At 51.7% G+C, this 15,723-nt stretch overlaps 1 protein-coding gene across 2 annotated transcripts in view; it reads left to right on the forward strand.

Annotated features, from left to right (window-relative positions):
- LOC137371810 (unconventional myosin-X-like) overlaps positions 1-15,723 on the forward strand; it is a 518,005-nt gene that overhangs the window by 416,661 nt on the left and 85,621 nt on the right. The window lies entirely within an intron of this gene.

The raw sequence follows: 15,723 nt of genomic DNA on the forward strand, positions 1-15,723 counted from the left end.
ATTCAGGGGAGTGTGGCAGGTTGGATCCAAATTTGGCTCAGTGACAGGGAACAAAGGGTAGTAGTCGATGGATGTTTTTGTGAATGGAAAGCTGTTTCCAGTGGCGTTCCACAGGGCTCAGTGTTGGGTCCCTTGCTGTTTGTGGTATATATTAATGATTTGGATTTAAATGTGGGAGCATGATTGGGGAATTTGCTGATGACACAAAAATTGACCGTGTAGTTGATTGTGAAGAGGATAGCTGTAGACTCCAGAATGATATCAATGGTTTGGTTGAGTGGGTGGAAAAGTAGCAAATGGAATTTAATCCAGAGAAGTGTGAGGTAATGCATTTGGGGAGGGCAAACAAAGCGAGGGAATACATAATAAACGGGAGGATATTGAGAGCGGGGTAGAAGAAGTGAGAGACCTTGGAGTGCATGTTCACAGGTCCCTGAAGGTGGCAGGACAGGTAGATAGAGTGGTGAAAGCATTCCATATGCCTCCTTCCTTTATTGGCCGAGGTATAGAATACAAAAGCAGGGATGTAATGCTGGAACTGAATAAAACACTGGTTAGGCCACAGTTGGAGTATTGTGCACAGTTCTGGTCAACACATTACAGGAAGGACATAATTGCTCTGGAGAGAGTACAGAGGAGATTTATAAGAATGTTGTCAGGGCTTGAAAGTTGCAGCTACGAGGAAAGATTGGATCGGCTAGGGTTGTTTTCCTTAGACCAGAGGAGGCTGAGGGGTGACTTAATTGAGGTGTACAAAATTATGAGGGGCCCAGATAGAGTAGACAGGAAGGTCCAGTTTTCCCTAGCAGAGAGGTCAATTAACAGGGGGCATAGATTTAAGATGATTGGGAGAAGGATTAGAGGGGACATGAGGGGAAACTTTTTCACCCAGAGGGTGGTGAGTGTCTGGAATTCACTGCCCGGATCAGTGGTGGAGGCAGAAACCGTCAATTCTTTTAAAAAGTACCTGGACATGCACCTGAAGTGTTGTAACCGGCAAGGCTATGGACCAGGTGTTGGAAGGTGGAATTAGTTTGGGCAGATAGTTTTTCGTCCAGCCCGGACATGACGGGCTGAATGGCCTCCTTCTGTGCTGTAATTTTTCTATGGTTCTAAACTAATTGGCCTGTAGTTACTAGGACTGTCCTTACACCCTTTCTTGAATAAGGGTGGCACATTTGCTACTCTCCAATCCTCTGGCACCTCCTGTGTATCCAGGGAAGATTGGAAGATTATGCCAAGCCCTTCCATTATCTCCATCACCACTTCCTTTACCAACCTGGGATGCAAGCCATCCAGACCAGGTGACTTATCTATAGCCAGCCTTTTTAGTACCTCCCCCCTCAATTTCTACCCTATCCATTTCCTGTACCCTCTCCGCTTCTACTGATATTTAGTCAGCCTCCACTTCCTGAGTGAACACTGTTACAAAGTACTCATTAAGTATATTAGCCTTACCCTGTGCTCCTATGCATATATTACCCTCTCTGTCCCTAATGGACACCATTCCTCCTCTTACTACTCGCTTACAATTTACATTCCAGGAGAAGAATTTTGGGTTCCCTTTTATCTTAACTGCCATTCTATTCTCATATTCTCTCTCTTTCAGTCTTATTTTCCTTTTCACCTCCCCTCTCAACTTATTGTATCTGACCTGGTTCTCACTTGATGAATTCACCTGACATGCATCATACACCCTCTTGTTTTTGTTTCATCATCATCTCTCTCTCTCTCTCTCTCCTTTGTCAACCAAGTAGACCTCTTCTTGGTTCCCCTACCTTGCACTCTTGTTGAAATATTCCTAACCTGTACCTGAAGCATCTCTTCCTTAAAGATAACGCATTGTTCTGATACAACTATTCCTGCCAGTTTTTGTTTCCATTCTACCCTGGCTAGATTCCTTCTCATCGCGTTAAAATTAGCCCTCTTCCAATCTAGCCATTCTACCTTATTTTGTTCCTTGCTTTTCTGCACTACTAATCTAAACCTTATTATATGATGATCACTCTTACCCAAGTGCCCCCCCACAGACACTTGGTCCACTTAGTCCACCTCATTTCCCAGCACCAGATCCAGCAATGTCTCCTTTCTAGTTCGGGTGAGAACATACTGATCAAGGAAATTCTCCTGAACACATTTTAGAAATTCCTCCCCCTCCTTACCCTTTACTCTAAAATTATCCCAATTAATATTTGTGTGATTAAAGTCCCCCAATATCACCACTCTGATTTCCCTGCAGATTTGAGTCACTGAGTCACAGAATCAAAGAATAATACAGTGCAGAAGAGGCCCTTCGGCCCATCGAGTCTGCACCGATGCATTAAAACACCTGACCTGTCTTACCTAATCCCATTTGCCAGCACTTGGCCCATAGCCTTGAATGTTATGACGTGGCAATTGCTCATCCAGGTACTTTTTAAAGGATGTGAGGCAACCTGCATCTACCACCCTCCCAGGCAGGGCATTCCAGACCGTCACCACCCTCTGGGTAAAAAAGGTCGTCTTCAAATCCCCCTTAAACCTCCCGCCCCTCACCTTAAACTTGTGACCCCTCGTAACTGTCCCTTCAACTAAGGGGAACAGCTTCACCCTATCCACCCTGTCCATGCCCCTCATAATCTTGTACACCTCGATCAGGTCACCCCTCAGTCTTCTCTGCTCCAGCGAAAACAACCCAAGCCTATCCAACCTCTCTCCATAGCTTAAATGTTCCATCCCAGGCAACATCCTGGTGAATCGCCTCTGCACCCCCTCCAATGCAATCACATCCTTCCTATAATGTGGCGACCAGAATTGCACACAGTACTCCAGCTGTGGCCTTACCAAAGTTCTGTAGAACTCCAACATGACCTCCCTGCTTTTGTAATCTATGCCTCGATTGATAAAGGCAAGTGTCCCATATGCCTTTTTCTCCACCCTATTAACCTGCCCTTCTGCCTTCAGAGATCTATGGACAAACACGCCAAGGTCCCTTTGTTCCTCGGAACTTCCCAGTATCAGGCCATTCATTGAATACTTCCGTGTCACATTACTCCTTCCAAAGTGTATCACCTCACACTTTTCAGCATTAAATTCCATCTGCCACTTTTCTGCCCATTTGACCATCCCGTCTATATCTTCCTGTAACCTAAGACACTCCACCTCACTGTTAACCACTTGGCCAATCTTTGTGTCATCCGCGAACTTACTGATCCTAGCCCCCCACATAGTCATCTATGTCGTTTATATAAATGACAAACAATAGGGGACCCGGCACAGATCCCTGTGGTACGACACTGGACACTGGCTTCCAGTCACTAAAACAGCCGTCTGTCATCATTCTCTGTCTCCTACAGATAAGCCAATTTTGAATCCACCTTATCAAGTTACCTTGTATCCCATGTGCATTTGCTTTCTTGATAAGTCTCCCATGTGGGACTTTGTCAAAGGCTTTGCTGAAATCCATGTAAACTACATCAACTGCACTACCCTCATCTACACACCTGGTCACATGCTCAAAAAATTCAATCAATTTTGTTAGGCATGGCCTCCCTCTGACAAAGCAATGCTGACTATTCCTAATCAAATTTTGCCTCTCCAAGTGGAGATAGATTCTCTCCTTCAGAATTTTCTCCACTAGTTTAAAAGCAAAATACTGCGGATGCTGGAAATCTGAAATAAAAACAAGAAATGCTGGAACCACTCAGCAGGTCTGGCAGCATCTGTGGAATCTGGCAGCATCCACTATTTTCCCTACCACTGACGTGAGACTCACTGGTCTGTAGTTCCCTGACTTATCTCTACAACCTTTCTTAAATAGTGGGACCACATTAGCTGTTCCCCAGTCCTCTGGCACCTCCCCCGTGGCTAGAGAGGAATTAAAAATTTGGGTCAGAGCCCCTGCAATCTCCACCCTCGCCTCCCACAGCATCCTGGGACACAAATCGTCCAGACCTGGAGATCTGTCCACTTTTAAGCGTTCTAAAATCTCCAATACCTTGTCACTCCCTATGATAATTTGCTCAAGAACCTCTCAGTCTCTTTCTCTAAGTTCCATATCTACATCCTCATTCTCTTGGGTGAAGACAGATGTGAAGTATTCATTCAACACCCTACCAATGTCCTCTGGCCCCACCCACAACTTTCCCCCTTGGTCCCTAATGGGTCCTACTCTTTCCCTGATTATCCTCTTCCCATTGATAGACTTATAGAATATCTTGGGATTTTTCCCTACTTTTACCAGCCAGAGCTTTCTCATATCCCCTCTTTGCTCTCCTAATTGCTTTCTTAAGCTCCATCCTACACTTTCTGTTCTCCACTAATGCTTCCATTGATTTGCTCTCCTTGTGTTTGCTAAAAGCCTCTCTTTTCCTTCTCATCATCCCCTGAATGTTTCTGGTCATCCATGGTTCTCTGGGCTTGTTGCTCCTACCTATTACCCTAGAGGGAACATGTTGGGCCTGTACCCTCCCCATTTCCTTTTTGAATGCCCCCCACTGCTCTTCTGTAGATTTCCCGACAAGTAACTCTTTCCAGTCTACCTTGGCCAGATCCTGCCTTATTTTACTAAAATTCGCTCTCCCCCAATCCAAAACCTTTTTTTGCAACTTGTCTATTTCTTTCTCCATAACCAGATTAAATTGTACCATGTTATGGTCGCTATCACCAAAATGTCCCCCACCAACACATCAACCACCTGTCCGGCTTCATTCCCCAGAATTAGGTCCAGCACTGCACCCTCCCTTGTTGGATCCTCTACATATTGAGCAAAAAAGTTCTCCTGTATACATTTTAAGAACTCCACTCCATCTAAACCATTAACACGATGACTATCCCAATTAATGTTGGGAAAGTTGAAATCACCTAATATAATTACCCTATTATTAATTTTACACACCTCTGCAAATTGCGCACATATTTGCTCCTCAATTTCCCGCTGACTATCTGGGGGTCTATAATAAACACCTAGCAATGTGGCTGTCCCTTTTTTATTCCTAAACTCTACCCATAAAGCTCTATTTGATGCCCCCTCCAAGATATCATCTCTCCTTACTGCAGTAACTGACTCCTTAACTAATATTGCAATGCCCCCTCCTCTTTTACCCCCTCCTCTGTCTCGCCTGAAGCTTCTATATTCCGGGATAGTGAGCTGCCAATCCTGCCCCTCCCTCAACCATGTCTCAGTGATGGCTACTATGACACGTGGAATTGTGATAATCCTTGCCCTTAACTCATCCGTTTTACCTGTAATACTCCTGGCATTAAAGTAGAGGCCTTCCATCCTGGTCTTACTCCCTTGAAACTTACTTCCGCTGTATTCCCTCTGACTTGTTCGCTTTCCTGTGTTTAGCTGTGTCCCTATTCTGCTTGGAGTCTGCATCCCCTCCCCCTGCCAAATTAGTTTAAACTCTTCCCAACAGCACTAGCAAACCCGCCAGCAAGGATGTTAGTCCCCCTCTGGTTCAGATGTAGACCGTCCCGCTTGAACAGGTCCCACCTTCCCCAGAAACGGTCCCAGTGGTCCAGGAATCTAAAACCCTCCCTCCTGCACCAACTCTTAAGCCACGCATTCACCTGTGCTATTCTCCTATTTCTGTACTCGCTAGCACGTGGCACTGGGAGTAATCCAGAGATTACAACCCGAGAGGTCCTGCTTTTTAGTCTACTGCCTAACTCCCTGAATTCTTGATGCAAGACCTCATCCCTCTTTCTATCTATGTCATTGGTACCAACATACACCATGACCTCTGCCTCATCACCCTCCCCATTCAGGATGCCCTGCAGCCGTTCAGTGACATCCAGGACCCTGGCACCAGGGAGGCAACACACCATCCTGGAGTCACGTTGACAGCTACAGTTGCGCCTATCTGTTCCCCTGACTATAGAATCCCCTATTACTATTGCTCTTCCTCTCTTTCCCCCTTCCTGTGCAGACAGGCTGCTTGCGGTGCCAGAAGCTTGGCTCTGTCCGCACTCCCTGGAGGAACCAGCCTCATCATCCAAAATGGAATACCGATTTGCAAGCGGGACCCCAGGGGACTCCTGAACTACCTGCCTGATTCTCTTGGATTGCCTGGTGGTCACCCATTCCCTTCCTTCCTCAAGTCCCTTTAGCTGCGGTGTGACCACCTCTCTCTCCGTGCTATCCACAATGCTCTCAGACTCACGGATGCTCCACAGTGTTTCCAGCCGCCGTTCCAGCTCTGAAACCCGAGCTTCCAGGAGCTGCAGCTGGACACACTTCCTGCACACATGCTGGTCCCGGGGACTGGAAATGTTCCCGGATTCCCACATGCAGCAAGAGGAGCAAACCACGGCTTCAAGCTCTCCTGCCACGATTAAACCCTTTAAATTTAACACTTTAGAAGAATATAATTTTAAAAAACTAAGTCTTGCTGAAACAATGACTTACAATTCAATCCAGTTTGAAAAATACCCACCAGGACTTACTCACCAGTCAGCTCTGCTCTTTGGAGACTCTCAGCTCCCCTCACTCTGAGGACAGGTAGGAAATGAATCGCTCCCTCCTCACTGAACTTCCTCAGTCACCAAATTTCCACTTTAACACTCTAATGCAACCCAAGTCAGCACTCCAGTGCAAACAAGGTCAGCACTGTAAGGTGGCCCACTTATACAGCACAGAAACAGGCCCTTCAGCCCATCGTGTCTGTGCCGGCTATCAAGCATTTAACTATTCTCATCCCATTTTCCAGCACGTGGCCCGTAGCCTTGTATGCTATGGCTTGATTTCAAGTGCTCTTTTCAATACTTCTTAAATGTTGTGAGGGTTCCTACCTCTACCACCTCTTCAGGCAGTGTGTTCCAGATTCCAACCATCTTCTGGGTGAAATTCTTTTTCCTCAAATCCACTCTAAACCTCCTGCCCCTTACCTTAAATCTATGCCCCCTGGTTATTGACCCCTCCACTAAGGGAAAAAGTTTCTTCCTATCTAACCTATCAATGCCCCTCATAATTTTGTATACTTCAATCATATCTCCCCTCAACCTTCTCTGCTCTAAGGAAAACAACCCTAGCCGTTCCAGTCTCTCTTCATGGCTGAAATGCCCCAGCCCAGGCAACATCCTGGTGAATCTCCTCTACACCCTCTCCAATGCAATCACATCTTCCTATAGTGTGGTGCCCAGAACTGTACACAGTACCCCAGCTGTGGCCTAACTAGCGTTTTATACAGCTCCATCATAACCTCCCTGCTCTTATATTCTATGTCTCGGCTAATAAAGGCAAGTATCCCATATGCCTTCCTAACCACCTTATCTACCTGTGCTGCTGCCTTCAGTGATCTATGGACAAGTACACCAAGGTCCCTGTGACCCTCTGTACTTCCTAGGGTCCTACCATCCATTGTATATTCCCTTGCCTTGTTAATCCTCCCAAAATGCATTACCTCACACTTCTCAGGATTAAATTCCATTTGCCACTGCTCCGCCCATCTTACCAGCCCATCTATATCTCCCTGTAATCTAAAGCTTTCCTCCTCACTATTTACGACACCACCAATTTTGGTGTCATCTGCGAACTTAGTGATCATACCTCCTATATTCACCTCTAAATCATTAATGTACACTACAAACAGCTCCTCTCTCTCTGTCTCACTATTTGGAGGTCTATAGAATACCCCTAGTAACATGATCATACTCTTTTTGCTCCACAACTTAACCAGATTTATTCTGCCCTTGTCCCCTCAAGGATATCCTCCCTTCCAGCTCTGCAGTGTCTTCTCTAATCAGGATTGTCACCCCACCTCCTGTTTATTTCCTTCTCTATCTTTTCTGAACTCGTTATATCCTTATAATAATTTGCAATTTTCCAATCCAATGGCACAATTGCTGAATCCAGAGAGCTTTGAAAAATTCTAACTATCATCTGCAATTTCCATACCTGCTTCTTTTAATATCTTAAGAACATAAGAAGTAGGATTGGAGTAGGCCATTCAGCCCCTCGAGCCTGTCCCGCCTTTCAATAAGGTCATGGCTGGTCTGATCTTGGCCTCAATTCCACTTTCCTGCCTCTTCCCCATAATGCTTGACTTCCATAGAGTTCAAGAATCTGTCTAACTTAGCCTTGGATATATTCAATGACCCAGCCTCCACTGCTCTCTGGGGAAGAGAATTCCAGAGATTCACGACCCTCTGAGAGAAGAGATTTCTCCTCATCTCCGTCTTTAACCCATTGTGCTGAAACTGTGCCCCAAGCTTTAGATTCCCCCACGAGGGGAAATATTCTCTCAGTATCTACCCTGTCAACCCCCCTCAGAATCTTACATGTTTCAATAAGATCACCTCTCATTCTTCTAAACTCCAATGAGTATAGGCCCAACCTGCTCAATGTTTCCTCACAAGACAACCAGGAATCAGTCGAGTCAACCTTCTCTGATCTGCTTCCAATGCAAGTCTATCCCTCCTTAAGTAAGGAGACTAAAACTGTGCACAATACTCTTGGTGCAGTCTCAACAATGCCCTGTACAGTTGTAGGAAGACTTCCTTATTTTTATACTCCATCCCTCTTGAACTAAAGGTCAACATTCCATTTGCCCTCCTAATCACTTGCTGTACCTGCATGTTGACTTTTTGTGATTCGTGTACAAGAACACCCAGATCCCTCTGTACCGCAGTATTCTGCAGTCTCTCTCCATGTAAATAATATTCTGCTTTTCTATTCTTCCTGCCAAAGTGGACAACCTCCCATTTTTCCACGTAATACTCCATCTGCTAAATTTATGCCCACTCATTTGACCGATTTATATCTCTCTGCAGACTCTGTGTCCTCCTCAAAACTCACTAGTTTGTATCATTAGCAAATTTGGCTACAATTCACAGTTCCTTCATCCAATTAATATAGACCCATTAATTTGATTATAAATAGTTGAGACCCCAGCACTGATTCCTCTGGCACGACGCTAGTTACCATTTGCCAACCTGAAAATGACCCATTTATCCCAACTCTCTGTTTCCTGTTAGTTATCCAATCCTCTCTCCAGGCTAATATATTACCCACAATACCATGAGCTCTATCTTGTGAAGTAACCTTTTATGTGACACCTTATCAAATGCCTTTTGGAAATCCAAATACACAACATCCGCCTTACCACTCTCTTTAAATGTATTGTGAGGAAGTGACCCATGCTCCAGTGAGAGTCAGCACCTTCAGGAGAGGTTGGGACCCTTATCCCAGTGAGAGTCAGTACCTTCAGGAGAGGAGGGGACCCGTACCCCAGTGAGAGTCAGCACCTTCAGGAGAGGAGGGGACCCGTACCCCAGTGAGAGTCAGCACCTTCAGGAGAGGAGGGAACCCGTACCCCAGTGAGAGTCAGCACCTTCAGGAGAGGTTGGGACCCTTATCCCAGTGAGAGTCAGTACCTTCAGGAGAGGAGGGGACCCGTACCCCAGTGAGAGTCAGCACCTTCAGGAGAGGAGGGGACCCGTACCCCAGTGAGAGTCAGCACCTTCAGGAGAGGAGGGGACCCGTACCCCAGTGAGAGTCAGCACCTTCAGGAGAGGTTGGGACCCTTATCCCAGTGAGAGTCAGTACCTTCAGGAGAGGAGGGGACCCGTACCCCAGTGAGAGTCAGCACCTTCAGGAGAGGAGGGGACCCGTACCCCAGTGAGAGTCAGCACCTTCAGGAGAGGAGGGGACCCGTACCCCAGTGAGAGTCAGCACCTTCAGGAGAGGTTGGGACCCTTATCCCAGTGAGAGTCAGTACCTTCAGGAGAGGAGGGGACCCGTACCCCAGTGAGAGTCAGCACCTTCAGGAGAGGAGGGGACCCGTACCCCAGTGAGAGTCAGCACCTTCAGGAGAGGAGGGGACCCGTACCCCAGTGAGAGTCAGTACCTTCAGGAGAGGAGGGGATCCCAGTGAGTGTCAGCACCTTCAGGAGAGGAGGGGACCCGTACCCCAGTGAGAGTCAGCACCTTCAGGAGAGGAGGGGACCCGTACCCCAGTGAGAGTCAGCACCTTCAGGTGAGGAGGGGACCTGTACCCCAGTGAGAGTCAGCACCTTCAGGTGAGGAGGGGACCCATACCCCAATGAGTGTCAGCACCTTCAGGTGAGGAGGGGACCCATACCCCAATGAGTGTCAGCACCTTCAGGAGAGGAGGGGACCCGTACCCCAGTGAGAGTCAGCACCTTTAGGAGAGGAGGGGACCCCAGTGAGCGTCAGCACCTTTAGGAGAGGAGGGGACCCGTACCCCAGTGAGAGTCAGCACCTTCAGGAGAGGAGGGGACCCGTACCCCAGTGAGAGTCAGCACCTTCAGGAGAGGAGGGGATCCGTACCCCAGTGAGAGTCAGCACCTTCAGGAGAGGAGGGGACCCGTACCCCAGTGAGAGTCAGCACCTTCAGGAGAGGAGGGGACCCGTACCCCAGTGAGAGTCAGCACCTTCAGGAGAGGAGGGGATCCGTACCCCAGTGAGAGTCAGCACCTTCAGGAGAGGAGGGGACCCGTACCCCAGTGAGAGTCAGCACCTTCAGGAGAGGAGGGGACCCGTACCCCAGTGAGAGTCAGCACCTTTAGGAGAGGAGGGGATCCCAGTGAGTGTCAGCACCTTCAGGAGAGGAGGGGACCCGTACCCCAGTGAGAGTCAGCACCTTCAGGAGAGGAGGGGACCCGTACCCTAGTGAGTGTCAGTACCTTCAGGAGAGGAGGGGATCCCAGTGAGTGTCAGCACCTTCAGGAGAGGAGGGGACCCGTACCCCAGTGAGAGTCAGCACCTTCAGGTGAGGAGGGGACCCATACCCCAATGAGTGTCAGCACCTTCAGGTGAGGAGGGGACCCATACCCCAATGAGTGTCAGCACCTTCAGGAGAGGAGGGGACCCGTACCCCAGTGAGAGTCAGCACCTTCAGGAGAGGAGGGGACCCGTACCCCAGTGAGAGTCAGCACCTTCAGGAGAGGAGGGGACCCGTACCCCAGTGAGAGTCAGCACCTTCAGGAGAGGAGGGGATCCGTACCCCAGTGAGAGTCAGCACCTTCAGGAGAGGAGGGGACCCGTACCCCAGTGAGAGTCAGCACCTTCAGGAGAGGAGGGGACCCGTACCCCAGTGAGAGTCAGTACCTTCAGGAGAGGAGGGGACCCGTACCCCAGTGAGAGTCAGCACCTTTAGGAGAGGAGGGGATCCCAGTGAGTGTCAGCACCTTCAGGAGAGGAGGGGACCCGTACCCCAGTGAGAGTCAGCACCTTCAGGAGAGGAGGGGACCCGTACCCTAGTGAGTGTCAGTACCTTCAGGAGAGGAGGGGATCCCAGTGAGTGTCAGCACCTTCAGGAGAGGAGGGGACCCGTACCCCAGTGAGAGTCAGCACCTTCAGGAGAGGAGGGGACCCGTACCCCAGTGAGTGTCAGCACCTTCAGGAAAGGAGGGAACCCATACCCCAATGAGTGTCAGCACCTTCAGGTGAGGAGGGGACCCGTAACCCAATGAGTGTCAGCACCTTCAGGCGAGGAGGGGACCCATACCCCAATGAGTGTCAGCTCCTTCAGGAGAGGAGGGGACCCATACCCCAATGAGTGTCAGCACCTTCAGGAAAGGAGGGGACCCGTACCCCAGTGAGAGTCAGCACCTTGAGGAGAGGAGGGGACCCATCCCCAGTGAGAGTCAGCACCTTGAGGAGAGGAGGGGACCCGTCCCCAGTGAAAGTCAGCACCTTCAGGAGAGGAGGGAACCGTACCCCAGTGAGTCAGCACATTCAGGAGAGGAGGGAACCCATACCCCAGTGAGAGACAGCACCTTGAGGAGAGGAGGGGACCCGTACCCCAGTGAGAGTCCGCACCTTCAGGAGAGGAGGGGACCCAGTGAGTGCCAGCACCTTCAGAAGAGGAGGGGACCCATACCCCAATGAGTGTCAGCCCCTTCAGGAGAGGAGGGCACCCGTACCCCAGTGAGAGTCAGCACCTTCAGGAAAGGAGGGCACCCCAGTGAGAGTCAGCACCTTCAGGAGGAGGGGACCCGTACCCCAGTGAGAGTCAGCACCTTCAGGAGAGGCGGGGACCTGTACCCCAGTGAGAGTCAGCACCTTCAGGAGTGGAGGGGACCCGTACCCCAGTGAGAGTCAGCACCTTTAGGAGAGGAGGGGACCCCAGTGAGTGTCAGCACCTTTAGGAGAGGAGGGGACCCGTACCCCAGTGAGAGTCAGCACCTTCAGGAGAGGAGGGGACCCGTACCCCAGTGAGAGTCAGCACCTTCAGGAGAGGAGGGGATCCGTACCCCAGTGAGAGTCAGCACCTTCAGGAGAGGAGGGGACCCGTACCCCAGTGAGAGTCAGCACCTTCAGGAGAGGAGGGGACCCGTACCCCAGTGAGAGTCAGCACCTTCAGGAGAGGAGGGGATCCGTACCCCAGTGAGAGTCAGCACCTTCAGGAGAGGAGGGGACCCGTACCCCAGTGAGAGTCAGCACCTTCAGGAGAGGAGGGGACCCGTACCCCAGTGAGAGTCAGCACCTTTAGGAGAGGAGGGGATCCCAGTGAGTGTCAGCACCTTCAGGAGAGGAGGGGACCCGTACCCCAGTGAGAGTCAGCACCTTCAGGAGAGGAGGGGACCCGTACCCTAGTGAGTGTCAGTACCTTCAGGAGAGGAGGGGATCCCAGTGAGTGTCAGCACCTTCAGGAGAGGAGGGGACCCGTACCCCAGTGAGAGTCAGCACCTTCAGGAAAGGAGGGCACCCCAGTGAGAGTCAGCACCTTCAGGAGAGGAGGGGACCCGTACCCCAGTGAGAGTCAGCACCTTCAGGAGAGGCGGGGACCTGTACCCCAGTGAGAGTCAGCACCTTCAGGAGGAGGGGACCCGTACCCCAGTGAGAGTCAGCACCTTCAGGAGAGGCGGGGACCTGTACCCCAGTGAGAGTCAGCACCTTCAGGAGTGGAGGGGACCCCTACCCCAGTGAGAGTCAGTACCTTCAGGAGAGGAGGGGACCCGTACCCCAGTAAGAGTTAACACCTTCAGGAGAGGAGGGGACCCGTACCCCAGTGAGAGTCAGTACCTTCAGGAGAGGAGGGGACCCGTACCCCAGTGAGAGTCAGTACCTTCAGGAGAGGAGGGGACCCGTACCCCAGTGAGAGTTAGCACCTTCAGGAGAGGAGGGGACCTGTACCCCAGTGAGAGTCAGCACCTTCAGGAGGGGAGGGGACCTGTACCCCAGTGAGAGTTAGCACCTTCAGGAGAGGAGGGAACCGCAGTGTGAGTCAATACCTTCAGGAGAGGAGGGGACCTGTACCCCAGTGAGTATGCACATTCAGGAGAGGAGGGGACCCGTACCCCAGTGAGAGTCAGTACCTTCAGGAGAGGAGGGGACCCGTCCCCCAGTGAGAGTCAGTACCTTTAGGAGAGGAGGAGACCCCTACCCCAGTGAGAGTCAGCACCTTCAGGAGAGGAGGGGACCCGTCCCCCAGTGAGAGTCAGTACCTTCAGGAGAGGAGGGAACCGCAGTGAGAGTCGGTACCTTCAGGAGAGGAGGGGACCTGTACCCCAGTGAGAGTCAGTACCTTCAGGAGAGGAGGGGACCCGTACCCCAGTGAGAGTTAGCACCTTCAGGAGAGGAGGGGACCTGTACCCCAGTGAGAGTCAGCACCTTCAGGAGGGGAGGGGACCTGTACCCCAGTGAGAGTTAGCACCTTCAGGAGAGGAGGGAACCGCAGTGTGAGTCAATACCTTCAGGAGAGGAGGGGACCTGTACCCCAGTGAGAGTCAGTACCTTCAGGAGAGGAGGGGACCCGTCCCCCAGTGAGAGTCAGTACCTTTAGGAGAGGAGGAGACCCCTACCCCAGTGAGAGTCAGCACATTCAGGAGAGGAGGGGACCCGTACCCCAGTGAGAGTCAGTACCTTCAGGAGAGGAGGGGACCCGTCCCCCAGTGAGAGTCAGTACCTTTAGGAGAGGAGGAGACCCCTACCCCAGTGAGAGTCAGCACCTTCAGGAGAGGAGGGGACCCGTCCCCCAATGAGTGTCAGCACCTTCAGGCGAGGAGGGGACCCATACCCCAATGAGTGTCAGCTCCTTCAGGAGAGGAGGGGACCCATACCCCAATGAGTGTCAGCACCTTCAGGAAAGGAGGGGACCCGTACCCCAGTGAGAGTCAGCACCTTGAGGAGAGGAGGGGACCCATCCCCAGTGAGAGTCAGCACCTTGAGGAGAGGAGGGGACCCGTCCCCAGTGAAAGTCAGCACCTTCAGGAGAGGAGGGAACCGTACCCCAGTGAGTCAGCACATTCAGGAGAGGAGGGAACCCATACCCCAGTGAGAGACAGCACCTTGAGGAGAGGAGGGGACCCGTACCCCAGTGAGAGTCCGCACCTTCAGGAGAGGAGGGGACCCAGTGAGTGCCAGCACCTTCAGAAGAGGAGGGGACCCATACCCCAATGAGTGTCAGCCCCTTCAGGAGAGGAGGGCACCCGTACCCCAGTGAGAGTCAGCACCTTCAGGAAAGGAGGGCACCCCAGTGAGAGTCAGCACCTTCAGGAGAGGAGGGGACCCATACCTCAGTGAAAGTCAGCACCTTCAGGAGGAGGGGACCCGTACCCCAGTGAGAGTCAGCACCTTCAGGAGAGGCGGGGACCTGTACCCCAGTGAGAGTCAGCACCTTCAGGAGAGGAGGGGACCCATACCCCAGTGAGAGTCTGCACCTTCAGGAGTGGAGGGGACCCCTACCCCAGTGAGAGTCAGTACCTTCAGGAGAGGAGGGGACCCGTACCCCAGTAAGAGTTAACACCTTCAGGAGAGGAGGGGACCCGTACCCCAGTGAGAGTCTGCACCTTCAGGAGTGGAGGGGACCCCTACCCCAGTGAGAGTCAGTACCTTCAGGAGAGGAGGGGACCCGTACCCCAGTAAGAGTTAACACCTTCAGGAGAGGAGGGGACCCGTACCCCAGTGAGAGTCAGCACCTTCAGGAGAGGAGGGGACCCGTACCCCAGTGAGAGTCAGCACCTTCAGGAGAGGAGGGGACCCGTACCCCAGTGAGAGTCAGCACCTTCAGGAGAGGTTGGGACCCTTATCCCAGTGAGAGTCAGTACCTTCAGGAGAGGAGGGGACCCGTACCCCAGTGAGAGTCAGCACCTTCAGGAGAGGAGGGGACCCGTACCCCAGTGAGAGTCAGCACCTTCAGGAGAGGAGGGGACCCGTACCCCAGTGAGAGTCAGCACCTTCAGGTGAGGAGGGGACCCATACCCCAATGAGTGTCAGCACCTTCAGGTGAGGAGGGGACCCATACCCCAATGAGTGTCAGCACCTTCAGGAGAGGAGGGGACCCGTACCCCAGTGAGAGTCAGCACCTTTAGGAGAGGAGGGGACCCCAGTGAGTGTCAGCACCTTTAGGAGAGGAGGGGACCCGTACCCCAGTGAGAGTCAGCACCTTCAGGAGAGGAGGGGACCCGTACCCCAGTGAGAGTCAGCACCTTCAGGAGAGGAGGGGATCCGTACCCCAGTGAGAGTCAGCACCTTCAGGAGAGGAGGGGACCCGTACCCCAGTGAGAGTCAGCACCTTCAGGAGAGGAGGGGACCCGTACCCCAGTGAGAGTCAGCACCTTCAGGAGAGGAGGGGATCCGTACCCCAGTGAGAGTCAGCACCTTCAGGAGAGGAGGGGACCCGTACCCCAGTGAGAGTCAGCACCTTCAGGAGAGGAGGGGACCCGTACCCCAGTGAGAGTCAGCACCTTTAGGAGAGGAGGGGATCCCAGTGAGTGTCAGCACCTTCAGGAGAGGAGGGGACCCGTACCCCAGTGAGAGTCAGCACCTTCAGG

This window comes from Heterodontus francisci, chromosome 7 (genome assembly GCF_036365525.1).
Source record: "Heterodontus francisci isolate sHetFra1 chromosome 7, sHetFra1.hap1, whole genome shotgun sequence".
Taxonomy (NCBI): Eukaryota; Metazoa; Chordata; class Chondrichthyes; order Heterodontiformes; family Heterodontidae; genus Heterodontus; species Heterodontus francisci.